Source organism: Arachis hypogaea, chromosome 1 (assembly GCF_003086295.3).
Source record: "Arachis hypogaea cultivar Tifrunner chromosome 1, arahy.Tifrunner.gnm2.J5K5, whole genome shotgun sequence".
NCBI lineage: Eukaryota > Viridiplantae > Streptophyta > Magnoliopsida > Fabales > Fabaceae > Arachis > Arachis hypogaea.
The window spans coordinates 80,624,604-80,634,175 of record NC_092036.1 but is presented as its reverse complement, the minus strand read 5'-3'; the positions used below and the strand labels follow the sequence as shown (position 1 = coordinate 80,634,175).

At 39.5% G+C, this 9,572-nt stretch overlaps 1 non-coding gene across 1 annotated transcript; it reads left to right on the top strand.

The window, feature by feature from the left end:
* Positions 1–9,143: 9,143 nt before the first annotated feature.
* Positions 9,144–9,251, top strand: LOC112715279 (small nucleolar RNA R71). Its single transcript, XR_003159600.1, has one exon. It is a non-coding gene; the product is annotated as a small nucleolar RNA R71 (small nucleolar RNA).
* The last annotated feature ends 321 nt before the right edge of the window (positions 9,252–9,572 follow it).

Genomic DNA, 9,572 nt, shown 5'->3' with positions numbered 1-9,572 from the left:
ATTGGAAGTCTATTCATCAACAAGGGGATGTGTGACTTAGGAGCAAGCATAAATCTAATTCCATCCTCTTTAGTGAAAAAGCTTGGCATAGGAGAGGTAAAACCAATACAAATGTCCTTGGAATTGGTGGACTAATCAGTAGTATACCCCAAAGGGGTAATTGAAAACCTCTTAGTTAAGGTTGACAAGTTCATCTTTCTTACAAACTTTGTGATCCTGGATTTAGCAGAGAATGAGAATGACTCCATAATACTTGGTCACCCATTTTTGGCCACTGCTAGAGCCATCGTAGATATAGAGCAAGGAGATCTAACCCTTAGGATGCATGAGGAAAGCATTACCTTCAAAGTGTTCCCAGAATCAGAAAGTAATGAAGAAACAAGCAAGACAAGTAGTGATTGTCTTCCAAGGCAAGCAACCAACAACATAGTAGAATAGAAGAATGAGCAGGTGCAAGGAGGAGAAGGAATTCTAAACGAAGCCGGGATGATAAACAAAAAGGGAGGTATCACAACTCAAGTCACTGTCAAGGGAGAAAGATCAACAAGAAAGAAAAAGAAGAAAAACAAGAAGAAGGCTTACAAAGGGTGGAAGAAAAAAAAATTCCCAACTGAAGGATTTTCCAAAGGTGACAAGGTGCAATTAGTATATCAACAGCTGGGAACAGAAGATCATTACACTGTCAACCAAGTACTCTCTCTTGAGCACATTGAAATTGAGCATCAAGGCACACAGAGAAAGCTTACAGTGAGAGGGGACAAGTTGAGACATCACCAGCATCAACCACCCTAAAGGGAGTTCAATGTCAAGCTAGTGACAATAAAAGAGCGCTTCATGGGAGGCAACCCATGATTTAAGATTTCTGTCTTTTCTTTTATTCAATAAGTTATGATTACCTGAGCATGATTTTGAACGTTCATACTTGATAAATGCATACATTGTTTTGAAGCATATGTCAGACTTCTAAGTTTGGTGTGCCCTAAGGCACACCCAAATTTGTTTTCAAAAAAAGGGAAGGGGGTATTCTTAGACCATATGCATAGTCATTTTGATGAAGCATATGACCAAACACTAAGTTTGGTGTCTGCATGTGTAACAATGTTCAGAAGATCATTTCCTATTTATAGAATCAAACATTTATGAAAAAGAAACAAAAACAATTTTCTTCTTTATTGCAAACCACTTACCAACGTATATATTCATGTTCTAAGGCTAGCTGTTTTGGTTTATTTAGGAGAAAGAGATTGAGACAAATACAAGGAGGGGCCACGGCTAGGACAAGCTAAGTGAGGAGTGGTCACATGTTCCTAGAAAAGCGTGCTCCTTGGGAAGCAGAATCTGCATGCATGCATCATCGAACACCTAAATACATGCAACCAATGAGAAGAGAATCCTCGTCAAAACTTCAACAATGCATGCAGACCGTTCAATCCATGAGCCTCTATATGTTCAACTCAATCTCAACCCTTCATGAGCACCAACGAACTCCTTCCTCATTCATTATGGTTTTGTTAGAAAGTTTGAAGGACTTGCCTATAAGAAGCTGTTAGCACTAAATGGCTTACACATTCATACAACCTACCTTCACTTGTAAACCATAATCACCTCTGCTCCCAAAACTAAAGCCAACAATTCCCTTCTCTTACACAACAAAATCGAGCATCATCCCAAACACAACACATTTTTCCCATACTCCCACTTTTCCCTTCCTCTCACCTCAAATTATAATGGCCTCTTCAAGTTCAAAAAGAAGGCCGGGAAAGGAACCAATGGTGACCAAGCCTCCATCCTATGATGCAAGAAAATTTAGATCCAAATTCTATGAAAAGAGATATCATAGGTTCATGAAGACAAAAAATGTCATTTATGAGAAGGGCCTTGAGTTGAAGGACGGGGAATACCCCATCATGAGGCAAATCACTAAAGAAAGAAGGTGGGAACTTTTATGTTCTCCTCTCGTTGACATTAGTGCAGTCATGATCAGGGAATTCTATGCAAATGCTGTAAAAGAGAACAAAGATAGTGTCCCCTACACGAGTTATGTCAGAGGAGTTGAAGTGAATTTCAGTCTAGCAGCCATCACTAGGGCCCTGAAGTTGAGAACCATAACTTATGCAGAGCCTAGTTATGAGACCAGATTGCAGATGGAAAATAATCCTGATGAGATCTTGCAAGGGTTATGTATGGAAACACAGACTAGGAAAGAGATTCAAAAGGGATCCCAAACCACTTGAAGAGAATAAATCTTACTCCTGTGGCCAAGGGATGGTATGAGATAGTAAAGAGATCTATCCTTCCTACTAGAAACGCCTCTTGGGTCACAATCAAATGAGCACTCTTGACATACTGCATCCTACATGGAGGTGAAATCAACCTCGCACAACTTATAGCCAATAGTATTCAAGAAATGGCTAACAACACAAGCAAATCAAGTGGTCTTGGCCATCCAAGTACCATCCTCAGGCTATGCAACAAAGCTGGAGTGATCTTTGAAGATGAGGACACAGAAAAGGTGAAAAAGGGGAAAGGAATCACCAAGAGGAGCATGGAAGGGATGAATGAAGAAGATGATCAAGAGGGGGTGGTAGCTCCCAGACAAAGGAGATCACAAAGTGAGGAAGGACAAGAGCAAGCTCATGGTGCCATAGACATGAGCCAGCTACAAAGAGTAATTGAAGAGCTATCTCAGCAACTCATGCAAGCTCAACAAGAGCAAAATCAAGGGCACCAAGAGCAATATTTAGAGCCCCATCCAGAGCACAGGGAGCAATATTTGAGGGATAAAGAGGAACGAGAAGCTTGGCAGCGTCAAATGGAGGAGAAGCAAGAGAGATGGCAACAACAAATGATGACTCAGCAGCAAGAGTTTCAAGCAAAGATTCTTGAAGGACAAAAAGAGCAATATAAAGAATTCAAAGAATCATATGATAAGCTGTACTTTAGTCAAGCTAAAGCAGGGGAATATAGTCACAACCTGTATCAGTGGAAGAATATTCATCACACTATGGAAGAAGTTAGATATGTGCAAAAAGTGGAGAGTGATGAAAACATACAAGCAAGGTTGGAGTACTTGACCCACAATTTGCCAACACTCAATCCACATATCAAGCCATTTGAGCAGTGCCAAGAATTTAAAGCCAAGCAGCAAGCAAGGTCCCATCACTATACGGAGGTAACACTTAACAGATTGGAAGAAGTTGGGCTCTCAGGACTCTTAGATTCTGTTTGGGATAGAAGGTGCCCTGGTGAAGAAGCCCGAGACTATTCCAAGCTAGGGAAGAGAAAGAAGAAAAAGGGAGAATCAAGCAGCAGCCACAATCATTAGAAGGTGGCAAAGTTCTTTCATACTTCTAATAAGGAGATGCATGTCTGAAACATGAGATGCCTCCACTGTTTATTTCCTTTTATTTCATTTTCATGCACTTTTTCTTGTTCAATAAGTAGCTAGAGAAATAATCTGTATAATGCTTGTCATTCATCACTTAGCTTTAAATTTTGTTTTGTTTCCTATATGCTTGAATAAAAGAGAAATGTTTGAATTAGAAAGTAAATATCCAATGTTGCATAAGTTAGAATGGAAGTTAATGGTGGTATATGTGTTTGATTAAATGCATAACTCATGAAATAAGTGCTGCATAATGTCATTTTCATTGAAGTGTGAGCTAGCTTGCTGTCATAAAGGGTCCTATCAGTAATGAAAAAAATCCCTTGAGAAGAAAATAAAATAGAAAGAAAAGGAAGTAGAAAAAGCCAATGTGGCAAGAAAAACAAAGAATAAAGGCTGGGCACCAATAGCTTGGACCCTAGGACACATGCCTGTGGTGTTCTTGTACTAGGATATGCTTGGATAAGTAAATTCTAAGGGGTATTTCAAAACCTGGCCACTTAGATCAACTGATTTGGGATGGCCAATTGAAAGTCCACAATAAAGAGCAACCTAGCTACAGAACATTTAGTTATCCAAAGAGGTGCTGGGCATCAATGATCCTAGGAGGAAATAGTGAGCCATGTGTCTGTGGTGAAGAAATGTTGAGTAAAAATAAAGCCAAAGGCTGCTGCAACATTTGACACCAAGCCTTCAAAGAATAATAAGCTTGTTAAGCAAAATGAGAATTGCGACTTGTCAGATATATATGGGTTATATGGCATTTCCCCGTTTTCTCCACCGATTGAGGTATCTTCTCTTTCACCCCGAAAAATATTGATTGAATCGTCATAAATCTGGAGCGTGAAGTGTAATGAAGTTCAATTATATCGATCTTTTAGTTTTTTAGGGGGTATCCAAATTAGTATTCTCAATTTTGAATTATTTATGGTTGGCTTGACTGGACCAATAAATAAAATGAAGCATCCAGGCTCTGTTTAGACAAACCCAATTGGGTAATATACCAAGGATTACTACTTCTAGCATGTCATATATGTGAAAAAAGAAATTCAGAATCAGGGGGTTCGTAGCAAAAGCAAAAAGATGTGGTATTACAGTATTTGTCCTATATGTGCAAATAAGAATCGGGCAGATCTTTACTCAGAGTAGAACAGAAACCTAAAAGAAAAGAATTGAAGAAGCCCATTCAGAAACAAGAAAATTACATTGTGATTTAATTTTATTTAGATTCGATCTCGATGAAAACAATACATCAATGAGGAGTTAGTTCAAAAAGTTAAATACATTCTATATGTATGGATAAAAGAAGGGCTCAAAAGTCCTCTTTATTGAAAAAAAGAATTGTAAGAAAAAGACCTTTCCTTTCCCTTCGTTAGGAATTCTAAAAAGTCCATTCTGGAAAAGAGTCATAAAGTAATAAAAAGGGGGTTGAAATCTACACATTGATTTATTTTTGCGATCTTTTGTGAACCGTATGCATCAAAAGATGCATGTACGGCTCTTAAAGGATAAAATCTTATCCTAATCAACCGACTTTATAGAGAAAGACTACTTTTTTTAGGCCAAGAGGTTAAAGAAAAGTTAGCAAGGGAGCAAGCACAAAGTAAACCTTACAACAGCAAGTTTAGTGAGCCTTTGAGGAAAGGTGTATATTATGTAATAGCAAACAATAACTGAGTTATCATTGTCTGCATAAAAACTCCATGAATCAAGTTATGCTATATGCCTAATAAGGATATGTATGCTTTTCTTTTTTCATTTCATTTCCTCTTAATTTGATGCTTGCTTGGGGACAAGCAAGATTTAAGTTTGGCGTTGTGATGACAAGTCATCATATATCCATTTCTCAAGCTAATTTCACTTGTTTCATTAGTTTTTATGCACTTTCTTGCACCATAAGTAAGCAATTTAGAGTGGAATTTCATGTTTTATTTGAATCAAACAACCACCATTTAATTGATGCTAAATCATGAGGTTTAAGCTAAATTAATTGATTTTTAATTGATTTATAAACCTTGTAAATTTAGTGATACTTTGATTGGTTGTTTTGATTATTTGAAGGTGAAGAAAAAGAAGAAAAGAGTGAAGCGTGGCTTAAGAAAGCATGGCCCAAGGAAGAAAAGAGTGTAGCGCATGGAAGGAAGGAAGCCACACTGCCCTCCTCAAGAGCACACTGCCCTCCAAGGGAGCACAACAATGAACCAAGCACTCAAGGCCTCACTGCCCTGCCCTCCTTGAGGGCGGAGCACAATTCTAGGCCAAGAAACAAGGGAAGGAAAAATTCTGCCCTGCCTCCCTCAAGAGCAATATCGAGCTCTCACCAAAATAAATCAAAGGAAATTGTCTCCAAGTGCCACCCATGGGTTTCGAACCCAAGAACAAGAAGGAAAGAAGTAGCGCTCAAATACAAGGAAAACAAGCAAAAATTAGTTTGTTTTCAAACTCCAAGGATCGAACATAGCACCTTGAGGAAGCAAAGAACTAGGCGCTACTTTGGTGCCAAGAAAACCAAGAAAAAAGGGCAACAAAAGCCATCCAGCAAGTTTCGAACTTGGGACACCCAAGAACAAGGAAAGCCTGCGCTGCCCTGCCCTTGTGGAGGGCAGGGCAGCATTTCTTGGTGCATGGCACACAAATTGGCACAGCCAGGAGCTTGGGCGCGCACAGCTTGGACGCACGGGCAGGAAGGCAAGGCCGCAAAATGACACCACTGCCCTGCTCTCCACAAGGGCAGGGCAGCATCCTGTTGCCTATCCCACACATGGCACGCAACATGCTTCATCACACAATTTCCCTGCTCTGCCCTCCACAAGGGTAGGGCAGCCTCCTGGGAGCAAGATGGGCTGAATTTCACTCAAAAATCCAACTTAATTCATTTCTTCACCAAATCAAAAAGCCCACTCAAAATTCTTAGATCCAAAATAGAAAGTGTATAAATAGGTGTTAGTTAGGATTAGAGGAGAGTTTAGAGTTTTTCCTTTGGAGAGCTTCTTTTCATTTTGAATTTTCATTCTTAATTACTGAAGAGCACGTTCCATTTTTCTGTTTTCCTGCAAACTTGTCTTGAGAATTGGAGGAGAGAATTCACTTCTTTTTCCTCTGATCATTTTGTTTTCTTTGCTGGGTTTTTGTTGAGTCTTGAGTGTGAAGAATTGAGGAACTTCTGTCTCAATCTCCATTTAAGATCTCTTTGATTTTCTTACTGCATAATTGAGTTGAATTCAATTTCCTTTACTGCTTCAATCTTCAATTTCTCTTTACTGGCTTTGTGAACTTGGATCTGGGAAGGCAATTGAGATCTAGACTCTGCTATCTAGTCTCTGGAGTCCTGAGATCCAATTTTCCTTTTGGTTCTTCTGTTGAACCACTGCTACAATCAAATTTCCATTTCTGTTTGAGATCTAGTCAATTTCAATTCATCTCTTGTTTTGATAATTGTTGCAATTTAATTTCCCTTACTTGAATTCTGAATTCCCAGTCCTCAAATCCCTTTTCCATTCTAGCAATTTATATTTCTTGCACTTTAAGTTACTGTAATTTACATTTCTTGCACTTTAAGTTTCAGTCATTTAGTTTCTTGTTCTTTAAGATTCAGTACCTTTACTTTCAGTTCTCTTTAATTTCTACAATTCATCCCTCTCCCTTTACATTTCCTGCTGTTTAATTACTGTCGGACACAAAATCACTCAACCAATACTTGATTCGCTTGACTAAATCAACCACTAAACTAAAATTGCTCAATCCTTCAATCCTTGTGGGATTGACCTCACTCCCGTGAGTTTTATTACTTGATGCGACCCGGTATACTTGCCGGTGAGTTTTGTGTTGGATCGCTTTCCACACATCATTACTCTTACTGGTGTTTAAATGCCAGTAAATTTGTCCTCCAGGGTGTGCTGTTTTTAATGCTGTTTTTTATTTTTCTTTAATTTTTGTAGTTTTTTTTGTGACTCCACATGGTGATCGACCTAAGAAAATAAGAAATAACATAGATAAATAAAATTGGGTTGCCTCCCAATAAGCGCTTCTTTAATGTCAATAGCTTGACAGTGAGCTCTCATGGAGCTTCACAGATGTTTAGAGCATTGTTGGGACCTCCCAACACCAAACTTAGAGTTTGAATGTGGGGGTTCAACACCAAACTTAGAGTTTGATTGTGGCCTCCCACACCAAACTTAGAGTTTGACTGTGGGGGATTTGTTTGACTCTGCATTGAGAGAAGCTTTGCTTACTTCCTCTCCATGGTTACAGAGGGAGATCCATGAGTTTTAAACACAAGGTAGTCCTCATTCAATTGAAAGATCAACTCTCCTCTGTCCACATCGATCACAGCTTTTACTGTGGCTAGGAAGGTTCTTCCAAGGATGATGGATTCATCCTCATCCTTCCCAGTGTCTAGGATTATAAAATTAGCAGGGATGTAAAGCCGTTTGACCTTTACTAGCACGTCCTCTACCTGTCCATAAGCCTTTTTCATGGATTTGTCTGCCATCTCTAATGAGAATTTGGCAGCCTGTACCTCAAAGATTTCCAGTTTCTCTATTACATAGAGTGGCATTAAGTTTATGCCTGACCCTAGGTCACACAGAGCCTTCTCAAAGGTCATGGTGCCTATGGTACAGGGAATTAAGAATTTACCAGGATCCTATTTCTTTTGAGGTAATGTCTGCCTAACTAAGTCATTCAGTTCATTGGTGAGCAAGGGGGGTTCATCCAACCAAGTCTCATTACCAAATAACTTCTCATTCAGCTTCATGATTGCTCCAAGGTACTTAGCAACTTGCTCTTCAGCAATATCTTCATCCTCCTCAGAGGAAGAATATTCATCAGAGCTCATGAATGGCAGAAGTAGGTTCAATGGAATCTCTATGGTTTCTAGATGAGCCTCAGATTTCTTAGGTTCCTCAATTGGGAACTCTTTTTTGTCCAGAGGACGTCCCATGAGGTCTTCCTCACTGGGATTCACGTCCTCCTCCTCCTCTCTAGGTTCAGCCACACCATGTAAGGTTATAGCCTTGCACTCTCTTTTTGGATTCTCTTTTGTATTGCTTGGGAGAGTACTAGGAGGAGTTTCAGTGACTCTTTTACTCAGCTAGCCCACTTGTCCCTCCAAATTTCTAATGGAGGACCTTGTTTCATTCATGAAACTTTGAGTGGCTTTAGATAGATCAGAGACTATGTTTGCTAAGCTAGAGGGGCTCTGCTCAGAATTCTCTGTCTGTTGCTGAGAGGGTGATGGAAAAGGCTTGCTATTGCTAAACTTGTTTCTTTCACCATTATTAAAGCCTTGTTGAGGCTTTTGTTGATCCTTCCATGAGAAATTTGGATGATTTCTCCATGAGGGATTATAGGTGTTTCCATAGGCTTCACCCATGTAATTCACCTCTGCCATTGTAGGGTTCTCAGGATCATAAGCTTATTCTTCAGAAGATGCTTCTTTAGTACTGTTGGATGCATTTTGCAATCCATTCAGACTCCGAGAAATCAAACTGACTTGTTGAGTCAACATTTTATTCTGAGCCAATATGGCATTCAAAGCATCAATTTCAAGAACTCCCTTCCTCTGAGGCGTCCCATTACTCACAGGATTCCTTTCAGAAGTGTAAATGAACTAGTTATTTGCAACCATCTCAATGAGTTCCTGAGCTTCTGCAGGAATTTTCTTCAGGTGAATGGATCCACCTGGAAAATGGTCCAATGACATCTTAGACAATTCAGACAAACCATCATAGAATATATCCAGGATGGTCCATTCTGAAAGCATGTCAGAAGGACACTTTTTGGTCAGTTGCTTGTATCTCTCCCAAGCTTCATAAAGGGATTCACCTTCTTTCTGTCTGAAGGTTTGAACATCCATTCTAAGCTTGCTCAGCTTTTGAGGAGGAAAGAACTTGGCTAAGAAAGCCGTGACCAGCTTATCCCAAGAGTTCAGGCTATCTCTAGGTTGAGAGTCCAACCATGTTCTAGCTCTGTCTCTTACAGCAAAAGGGAAAAGCATAAGCTTATAGACCTCGGGATCAACTCCATTGGTCTTAACAGTATCATAGATCTGTAAGAATTTAGTTAAGAACTTAAAAGGATCTTTTGATGGAAGTCCATGAAACTTGCAATTCTGTTGCATCAGAGAAACTAATTGAGGCTTTAGCTCAAAATTGTTTACTCCAATGGCAGGGATTAAGATGCTTCT